General features: G+C 39.1%; 1 pseudogene; it reads right to left on the bottom strand.

Annotated features, from left to right (window-relative positions):
- Nucleotides 1–234: 234 nt before the first annotated feature.
- Nucleotides 235–1,226, bottom strand: LOC129083316 (heterogeneous nuclear ribonucleoprotein A1-like 3; annotated as a pseudogene).
- Between the last annotated feature and the right edge of the window lie 10,072 nt (nt 1,227–11,298).

The raw sequence follows: 11,298 nt of genomic DNA, 5'->3' as shown, positions 1-11,298 counted from the left end.
CACACCAGCCAGGGCATGATCAGACTATTATATTTGCAACCAACAGCATGGGTGCAAAACAAAATCTACATTAAAGCCCTTTGTTGGAATGACTTACGTTTTCCACAGAATAGAAACTAAAATAACCTGTTACACGATTAGTCACAAATACACTCCTTGAGTTTTTTGCCCATTTGTGTGAGTATTGACTAAACCATGTCTTCTTTGTAGCAGCTGGGCCCTGGCACCAGTGTGCTAGGCTGAGTCCCAAATCTGTTGTAACCTGTAGTTTCCTCGTCTCTTCTCTGGCTCTCCTCTCCCACTAAGCGTTGTTTCCTGGCAGCAATTAAAGCCCCTGACATAGCTACTGCTGCTGCCGGAACCACCATAGCCATCTGGGTTTCATGGTTTGGGAAAGTATTGGCTTCTACCACCACAAAGGGCAGAGCTTCTGCCTCCAAAATTTAAAGATTGATTGTTGTAATTGCCAAAATTACTGTAGCTTCTGCCACCTTCAAAATTGCTTCCATCATTCCAAATCCATGCTAGGCACCCCCACTGCCACCATATCTACCGCCACCATGGCTGCCACCAAAGCCACCTTGATCACCAAAGTTTCTTCCATGACCAAAGTTGTCATTCCCATCCAAACCACCTTCACAGCCACCTCTAAAGTTTCAAGAACCACTTTGAGCTCTTTGGCTGGATGAAGCACTAGCCATCTCCTGCTTAGATGGGGCTTCCTTACTTGATAATTGTGGCTGTTCACAGTATGGTATTCCTGAGCGGCGATCTTGCCTACGGAGTCATAGTGATCAAAGGTTACAAAAGCACAGCCTCTCTTTTTGCCATTACCTCAGTTTTCCCATACTGTTCAAAATAGCCTCTTTGGTGATGGTCCTCAGTGTCTTCTTTAATAACACCAACAAAAATCTTTTTCACCGTGAATGGGCATCAGGGCTTTGAGAATCTTCTGTTGAGACCGCCCTCTTTGGGTCCACTCCCTTGCACCCACCTTGTGTGGCCTTGCATTCGTGGTTGCATCCACCTCCTCCACAATGACATATGTGACAAACTCAAAGCCTCCAGGGCCCTTGGTGTTTGGATCTCTCATCACCACAGTCTGTGAGAGTTCCCCGCTGCTCACCATGGCTCCTCAGACTCACATGGGTTGTTTCAAAGCCAAAACCTCTGATAAAGAGCCTCTGCAGCTACTTGGGCTCTTTGGGAGAAACTGGGTTCCACATGAGGACTCTGGGAGGGGAGACTTTAATGATACTTACGTGGCAGTGTCCACTGGCAGAAAGCTGGAAGTGTTTTCTAAACTTCTCTCATTCAAGGATTAAGTTCATGGTCTGTGTTATAACCACCTGACACCATGTTATTATCTTAGTCTTTTAACTAACTTAAAATATTTGATAAATACATTTTACTCTTTTTTTTTTTTTAGAGGGAGGGAGAGAGAGAGAGAAAGAAAGAGAGAGAGGATTGCTGTATGTGCCCTGACTGGGGATCGAACCTGCAACCTTAGCATATTGGGATGAGGCTCTAACCAAGTAAGCCATCCAGCCAGGGCAAATACATTTTATTCTTAAATTAAACATTATGTGACTATGAAAAAGGTTAGCAACATTGTTTTCAATAACTATATAAATAGCTGTATAATTTATTTTTATACATATATACAAAGGTGATTTGGATAGGTATGTGTATGACTATTTAAAAGTTTAAAAATTTATCAAGATATTATCCAAAATCACATTGCATGACTCCCATTACACATACCACATTATGGAAAATTACTGCTTTAACACTAAAAAGTTGGAAATAACAGCAATAATTAAACAAATGGTAGTATATTTGTATAGATTAGGAGTGTTAGCAGACATCACAAGTGATGGTATAATGTATATTTATTGTCACAAAAAAATTCTTATGATGAAATGTAAATTGAAAACAGCAGATTTAAAGTAAATAAAGTTATTCCATTTTAATATACTAATATATGTTATATGTATTACATATATTTGTTTATATATGTATAGAGAATATTGAGAAGCATTAACTGTCTTTGAGTACTTGGAACCATGGGCAAATTTCTTTTGGTTTACCTAAGAAGAAAATTGCGGGGGAGGAGTTTGTATTTATTTTTAAAAATAGACAGACAAAATTCATTATGTTTACATGCTCTGGGAGAAAGTATAATGGCTATATAGATCTAAACAATTTTTCTATGGTCCTGGTCTTCAACAGATTATCAAGGAATTGAATAGAGCTGGAGGAGGAACTCCAGCTCTACCCACACTTGAAATTTGGGGTTAACAAACCACAATGGATCAACTTACTCTTCAATCTCAAATGTATAATAAAACTTCAGGGAGGGAGGGTCTATATTTTCATAATTTACATTAGAAGTGGCTCATAAAGTCACAGAAAACTCAAGCTTGAAAAAGAACTCATAAAGTTATTTTACCCCCAACAGTGGGAAGATGGAGAAATTGACACTCACTCATACTGGCTCACAGGTCCAAAGTCACACATTTGCATTGATGGCAGAGAGAAAGACCAGACCCTGGTGTTTTGTGCCCCAGCCCAGTGGGAAGGGATGGGTTATTGTGAGGTGAACATAAGGTTATATTCAAATCTCAATCCTGTTACATCCTCATGTCTTAGCTGAGGGACCTTGGGTGAGTTAATTTAATTTCTCTGAGCCAGGATTTCCTCACTGTTGGAATGGGATTAATGTTTATCTCAGAAAATTAGAGGGACATTTCCACAGCCTTGCAGATACTGCAAGCAGCCTACCCAATGTCCATTACTTTTCCCTAAAAGGATCTCAATTTTATTTGGGGCAGCAATGAGACTTTGTAAGCATACTCATGTCTATGACACCCAAGTGACACAGTTTCTGTCAATGACTAACAAGCTGAGGTTTCTGGGAAACCTTTTGCCTATGGAATCAGGCCCCGCCCCTTACTGCTTCCCATTTGTTCCAGCAATGCAGAGAGGGCTGGAAGTGCAACAACCCTGTCACAATCATGGAAACATATGTGTGAAGGCTGAGTGCAACATGCTGAAAATGGTGCAGAGGGAAAACAAACCTGGATGACGTTGCTGTTAAACAGCTTCACCACAAATGGGCTGTGCACCGCCAGGGTTCCTGTTGTAGAGAAAAATAAATCCTTGTTTGGCTAAATCACAGGGGTATGCTGGAAGATTGGTCACAATTATTTGCTGCTGTGCAGTAGGATTCTCCATCTATACTCTTGGCCTCAAGGGAAGCGTAGAGTGTCCTTCCACAAAGACCTTGACTTTGGTCTTGGTCATGGGACTTGCATTGGCTAATGGAATACTGGCTGATGAAATGTAAGCAGAGCCTTAAAATAAATATGCCCGTGCAGCTGGGCTTGCCCTCTGTGCCTCTGCCATCGCCATGAAAAGAATGTGCCTCAAGAAACCTGCCGGTTGGTCTCAGCCCTGGCCGGATGGCTCAGTTGGTTAGAGCCTTTTCCCAAAAATGTCAATGTTGAGGATTCAATCTCCAGTCAGGGCACATACAAGGAGCAACCAATTAATGCAAAAATAAGTGTAACAACACATCGGTGTTTCTCTCTCTCTCCCCTGCCCTCCTCTCCCTCTAAAATCAACAAAAATTTTTTTGAAAAAGGAAACGGATGATCTCAGAAAAGATGTGGGAAGCAGGACTTGACCAAACGCAAGCCCTGGTACTAAGCCCAATCTTGAACAGTCAACTCTAGTCAATCCACAGATGTATGAACAAGAAAAAAATGTTTACTTTCAAATAATACTGAGATTGGTAAATTGTTCATCACCCAGCAATAGCTGACAAAGACATCCACTAAAGTCAAGTATTCTGTTACTTGTACCCAACAGGATTCTTCACTAATAAAAGCAAGTAACATACAGAGTTCCTGGTACCTGTTAGATGTTCAATAAATACCAATTGCTTCCTTTTTACCCTCCCACACATTATCATTTCTAGAAAAGGAAGAAATTTATTTGAGTGTTAGTTGGTCTTTTATTTTGGCCTGTGGCTCTTTCAATGGGTTTTCGCCTGGAATTCAATCATTCCTATTGTGTCTATTTTTCTAATATAGCATTATTCCAGGATTCAAGAAAGAAATTAAAACAAGCCCTTAGTACCACGGGCTATGGACTTAAAATTCAAAGAGCTGAGATTTCTGGCATAGGATTAATAACTATAACCAAAAATTTTCTGGAAAGCATCAAAATACTGACTTTTTATTCAGCCATAAGAAACAGTAAGTTAAATCAGCCTGTGAACTTTCACTTTATTTTATTTTATTTGTACCTTTCATGTGTGTACTGAGGCTGTAATATGAGGCGGCTGCTGTATAATGGTCTCTTGCTTCTAGTAAATGCCCAGGCCAAGCCACAGAGATTATTTTCACAACAGGAGACATTGATCTCATGACACTGTCCCATTACAGTGACTGTGTGTATTCTGCTCAGTGACTGAGGGGCTAAAGTGCACTTGGCTTCAGAGTCCTGCTCTTGGGCAGCTGCCCTTTCAGGAGCTCAGGGAATAGAGCTGTTGTGTTGTGTAAGCCCAACTGCTCAATCAGGAGCAGGCAACAGCCTAGATTTGCAGCTTAGCATGGACCAGCAGTGTCAGCAGGAGCTGGGGGCTTGTTAGAGATGCAGAATCTCAGGCCCCCACGCCAGACCTACTGCCTCAGAATCTGCATTTTAACAAGATCTCCAGGTGAGTCTTTTGTCATTTTAAAAATTAATATGTGATTCATATACCATAAATTCATTGTTTTAAAATGTATAATTTTGTGGTTTTTAGCATAGTTGCAAGATGTGCCTCCCTCCATTCACCACGATCTAATTCCAGAACATTTTCATGACACCCCAAAAAAATCACTCCCATTAGTAAGTCATTCCCCACTGCTCTCCCACCCCCAGTCCCTGGCAACCACTAATCTATTTTGTGTCTATATAGATTTGACTATTCTGGTCACGTCACATACATGGAATCCAACATTTTTTTTATTTCTTTGTGTCTGGCACCTATCACTTAGCATAAAGTTTTCAAGATTCATCTGTGTTGTAGTGTAAACAGTACTTCATTTTTTTGTTATGGATGAATGATATGCCATTGTATGGGTATATCACATTTTCTTTATTCATTCATCAGTTGATGGGCACTGGTGTTGCTTCCATTTTTGGCTATTATGAATAATGCTGCTATTTGTTTATACACAAGTTATTATGTGGACACATGTGGACGTTTGTCCTGGGCATATTCCTAGCAGTAGATTTGCTGGGTTGAATGGTGACTCTATGTTTAAACTTTTGAAGAACTGCTATACTGTTCCTACCAATCTGCAGTTTCACCAGCAGTATCTGAAGGTTGTTTTTTTTTTAAAGATTTTATTCACTTATTTTTAGAAAGAGGAGAAAGAGAGGGAGAGATACATCAGTGTGTGTTTGCCTCTCGCACGCTCCCACCTGGGACCCAGCCTGCAACCCAAGCATGTGTCCTGACTAGGAATGGAACCAACGACCTTTCAGTTTGCAGGCTGGCACTCAATCCACTGAGCCACACCAGCCAGGGCAAAAGGTTTTATTTATTTGTTTTTAGAGAGAGAAGGGAAAGGAGGGAAAGAGGGAGAGAAACATCAATGTGCAGTTGCCTCTCACAGTGCCCCCTACTGGGAACCTGGTCAGCAACCCAGGCATCACCATCACCCTTCCCCTCCTTGCTTGGCTCACCCGGCAGACCGCAGCTCAAACTCACTTCCTTGATGAAGCCATGCCAGACCTTCCCATCTGGGTCGGACACCACTGTCAACTTCAGAGCACTATGTTCGCTTTTATAGAACTTATTATAATTACTTGACTGAAGTCAGCCTAGGCATGCCTTGTTTTGTTGGGTTTCTTTTTTTTTAAGATTTCATTTATTTATTTTTAGAGAGGGGAAGAGAGGGAGAGAGGGAAACTGCGTACGCCGTAAGCAGGGAACCACATGGGGAATCAGTCCTGTCGGGCTGAGTGTGGGAATAGAACCAGCAACCCTTTGGTCCACAGGCCAGCACTCAATCCACTGAGACAAACCAGCCAGGGTAAAGGTTTCAGTCTCTCCACATCCTCACCAACACTTGTTATTGTCTTTTTAAAAACTGTGATGAAATATTTTATAATGTAAAATTTATCATTTTAACCACTGTTAAGTGTACAAGTCAGTGGTATTATGTGCATTCATATTGTTGTATAACAATCACCACCATCCATCTCTGAATGTTTTCATCTTGCAAAATTGAAACCCAATACCCATTTAACAATAACTCTCCATTTTTCTCCCTTTTCTCCCTGACAGCCACCAATCTACTGACTGTCTCTATGATTTTGACTACTCTAGGTAGTCATAATAATTAAATTATACAGTATTTGTTTTTGTATGTGTGTCTGACATTTCATTTAGCATACTAAATTAAAGGTGTTATAGCATGTGTCAGAATTTACTTTATTTCTAAAGCTGAATAATATTCCATTGTGTGTGTGGCTCACACACCACATTATGTTTATCCTTTCTTCCATGGATGGAAACTTGGGTTTTGTCCATGTTTTTGCTATTGTGAATAACACTACTATGAATGTGGGTGTACAAATATCTCTTATGGACCCTGTTTTCAATTAAAAATTTTTTTCTTTCATTGATTCTGGAGAGAGGGGAAGAGAGGCAGAAAGAGAGGGAGAGAAACATCGACATAAGAGAGAAACATTGATTCTTTGCCTATTTCTTGCACCCTGACTAGGGACTGAACCTGCAACCCAGACATGTGCCCTGATTGGGAATAGAACCTGTGACATTTCAGTTTGCAGGATGATGCCTAACCAAATGAGACACACTGGCCAGAGCCCTGCTTTCAATTCTTTCAAAAAATTGAAATTCAGAATTTCAGAAGTCAAATTTCTGGATTATATGGTAATTCTGTGTTTAACTTCTGAGAAGCCACCATGCATACTTGCTCCATTTTACCTGACCAACTTCAAAACACAAGTGTAGCAATTTCTCTTCTTCCCCGTCAACACTTGGTATTTTTAGTTTGGGGTTTGTTTTCATTTTATAATAGTGATTCTAATGAATATGAGGTGGTATCTCATTACAGTTTTGATTTGCATTTTCCTAATGATTTGTGCTGTTGAGCATTTTTTAATGTGTTTATTGACCATTCGTATATATTCTTTGGAGAAATATCTATCCAAGTCCTTTGTCCATTTTTTAATTGTGCTGTTTGTCTTGTTATTGTTGAGTTTTAGGAGTTCTCTATATAGTCTTCATATTAATCTCTTATCAGATATTTGACACATAAATATCTTCTCCCATTCTGTGAATTGCCTTTTTACTGTATTGATAGTGCCTTTTGATACACAAAATTTTTTAATTTTCATGAAGTCCAATTTGTCTGTTTTTTTGGTCCCCTGTGCCTTTGGTGTCATAGCCAAGAAATCATTGCCAAATCCAATGTTGTGAAGCTTTTACCCTGTGTTTTCTTCAAAGAATTCTACAGTTTTAGCTCTTAACATTTTTTTTTTACTGGTTTGAATTTAAACTTTATTAGACAGCAATATGTATTTCTCTTTAGAAACTGGATCAATTTATCTCTGATTTCCTGAACATAAGCCAATTCACCATGCTGCTTCACTATTTCTTTTTGGCAGACTTTAAGCTAACCTCAATCCCTATTTTTATTTGAGGACTGACTAATACACAGTGTTTCTTTTAAGCAGAACTTGATACTGTAGCTCTTACATTTTGATCTTCAATCTGTTTTGTGTTACTTTTGTACATGGTGTTAAATAAGAGTCCAACTTCACGTGAAAATTCAGTTCTCAGCAGCAGTGTAAAGTGCTCTGCCCTATCCCTTACCCCCCACCCCTCACCATTCAGTGCTCTTCCTGAGCATTCCTTTTAGATCTCCTTCTTACTGCTTATAAAGTTGACTTTAATTGCCTATTTACCTATCTGTCTTCCCCACAAAGCTCTAAGCTCAGTGAGGGCAGAAACCTTGCTTTTCTTGTTCTCCCCACCATCCACTGTATCTTTAGCACTTGACCTGGTCTCTGACTCTACCAATGTGCTATAATAAGAAAAATATTTGATCCTAGCACGGACTCCTAAAACCCTTAAATCTACTGAGTGATAGGAGTATTTTTTCTTATTCATAACAAGCCCTTTTGTCACATCTGAGTTTGTGCTAATGAAGTCATTTAGGATGGAGCCCTTAATCTCAGGATGGGCTGGTTACCAGAAAGACCAAACTTGTGATTAGAGGGTGAGAACTTTCAGCCCCATCTGTTGACCTCCAGAAAGGGGAGGAGAGAGGGGGCTGAAGACTGAGCTGTATAAAAACCCTTGAAGAAGGCTATTGGAGAACTTCTGGGTCGGCGAACACATCTAGGTGCCGGGAAGGTGACACACTTGGAGAGGCGTGGCACTCTCTGCTCCCCTCCTTCTACACCTTGTTTATGCACCTCTTCTATTGGCTCTTCCTGAGTTTTATCCTTTCCAGTAAATTTACAAATGTAAGTGATATGTATTACTGAGTTTTGCAAGCCCTTCTAGAAAATTATTGATGTGGAGGAGGGAATTGTGAGAACCCCTGAATTTGTAAGCAGTTGGTTAGATGCATGGGTAGCCCAAGATTTATGACTGGCTTCTAAGGTGGGGCATTCTTGGGGAGCTGGGCCCTTAAATTGTCATCCACTACCTGACACTATATCCAGGAAGTGTTCAGATTGAATTGAATTGTTGGAGATTCAAAGAACTGGTGTTGGGGGAGGGGGTAAAATGCCACGCGACCAGCCATGTTGCAGGCACCCAATAAGTAGTAGCTATTTTTATAATTATAAAATCATTAAAATCATTATTACCAGCCCCCTACTCCATCTGACCTCTGCAAACTTCTATAGAAATATGTATGTTTTCCATTACTCTTTCCTTCTGCACAGAATTTAAGCCAATTTAGACATGTACATTTTTATTAAGGAACTAGAGATAATGACTGAACCTGGGTCCAGATCTTAAGACAGCTCTTTGTAATTTTCTGAAATTGTCTACTTTAACACCTTTGGAAGGAAAATGCACTAGGATGGTAAAATCAAAGCAAAGAACTTCATATCCATTTAATGATCAAAAAATAAAGGATAAAAATACATTTTGAGATTAAAGAAGTCTTCTGAATATGGGAGAGGAAAGCAGAGGGCACTTACAGCCAATTTAATTGAATATTTGCTTCTCATCCTTGGCTGCTAAAGATTAATGTTGGTTTTGAAGCCAAGGCACAGTGCCTGGGAGAAAAATGTAACGTGAAGTTTACAGCTATACAAACTGCGGAGACGCTTTAGGTGGGACTAGAGGAGCAGAGACTGCATTCAACTCAAGGCCAGATTAAGTCCTTCAAGAAGCCTCAGACCCCCGGAAAATGTTCCAGCATATAATGCTGTGCATCTCCTTGATGCAATGCACTCTGAGGGACATATCTCCTATGAAGGTTTCTTGTCCCTAAAACAGTTACCCTGAACATAACCAAGCCTCTAGAACTAACTTCCAGTTGGCAAGAAAGATAGGGAAATGTGTTTACCCAAGAGGAAGCAATCAGACACATTGAGAAGGTGGGACATTTTTCATGACAAATGGCCTGGTTCTTTTAAAAGTCAGTATCATTCATTTTTGAAAATTCATTGTTAGTATAAAGAAACTAGTGATTTTTGTGTGTTGATTTTTTTATCCTACAATTTTACTTAATTCGTTTATTAGTTGTAACAGTTTTTTCAATGCAAACTTTAGGATTTTCTTCTTATGGGATTGTGTCATCTGAAAATACATAATTTTATTCCTTCTTTTCCAGTTTAAATCTTTTTTTAAAATTTATTTTTCATGCCTAATTGCTCTGGCTAAGACTTTCCAGTATTTTGTTGAATAGAAATGATGAGAGAGGACATCCTTGCCTTGCTCCAGGTTTTAGGAAAAAAGCTTTTGTTTTTTACCATTGACTATGTTAGCTGTGGGCTTTTCTTATATGGCCCTTGTTGAATTGAAGTTCTCTCAATACCTAATCTGTTGAGATTTTTTATTTTTATCATGAATGGGTACTGGATTTTGTTGACTGCTTTCTCTGTATCAGTTGAGATGATCATGTGGTTTTTTCCCCATCTGTTCATTTGTTATATCTCATTGATTTTGGTATGTGAAATCATTCTCACATCCCAGAAATACATCCAACTTGGTCAGGTTGTATGATTCTTTTAATGTGTTGTTGAATTTGGTTTGCTAATATTTTGAGGATTTTTGCATCTATATCCATCAGGGATGTTGGCTTAAAGTTTTCTTGTAATGTCTTCATCCAGCTTTGGTATCATAGTGGTGCTGGTCTCATAAAATAAATGTGGGAGTGTGCTCTCTTCTTCTATTTTTTGGAAGAGCTTTTAAAGGATTGGTATTAATTCTACAACATGGATGAACTTGGAGGACATTATGCCAAGTGAAATAAGCAAGACACAGAGGAACAAATACTACATGATCCCATTTATATCAGAAATCTAAGATACTCAAACTTGTAGAAGAAGAGAGTAGGGTGGTGGTTTCCAGGAGCTGGATGGAGGGGGAATCCAGGAGGTGTTAGTTAAAGGGTACAGTTTCAGTTATGCAAGATGAGTAAGTTCTAGATACCTACTGAATAGCATAGTGCATGTAGTTAATGGTACTGTATTGTATTAAAATTTTGTTCAGAGGGTAGATCTTATATTAAATATTCTTATCCCAAAAAAGAGGGACAGAAGAAACTTTTAGAGATGATGGTTGTATTTACAGCACTATTTACAGCGACAGTTTCACAGGCGTACACTTACCTTCAGATGCATCAAGATGTAGACATTAAATATGTACAGCCTTTTTACATGTCAAAAAAGTCCATGGCATTCAGAAAGTAGATTCGTGTTTGCCAGGGCCTGGGAGGAAAATAAATAGGGAGTTATTATTATATAATGGATAGTTTCAGTTCTCCAAGACGAAAAAGTTCTGGAGATGAATGGCGGTCATGATTGGACAGCAATGTGAATGTATTTAATACCACTGAACTGAATGAACACTTAATAATGGTTAAGAAGGCAAATTTTATGCTATGTATATCTGACACTACTAAATAAAAAAGGACAGTGCCAAAAAGAAAAAAAAGAAAGAAAAGGATGGAAATTGATGAGAGTACTGTTCTGAATAAAAATTGACTAAAGAGACAACAGTCATGCCAAACATGAATTTTAAGGGCA

The sequence above is a fragment of the Pteronotus mesoamericanus genome, unplaced genomic scaffold (assembly GCF_021234165.1).
Source record: "Pteronotus mesoamericanus isolate MK-2021 breed Mesoamerican mustached bat unplaced genomic scaffold, CSHL_Meso_final scaffold_167, whole genome shotgun sequence".
NCBI lineage: Eukaryota > Metazoa > Chordata > Mammalia > Chiroptera > Mormoopidae > Pteronotus > Pteronotus mesoamericanus.
Note: the sequence above shows the minus strand (reverse complement) of the source record. Positions and strands in the feature narration are given on the sequence as shown.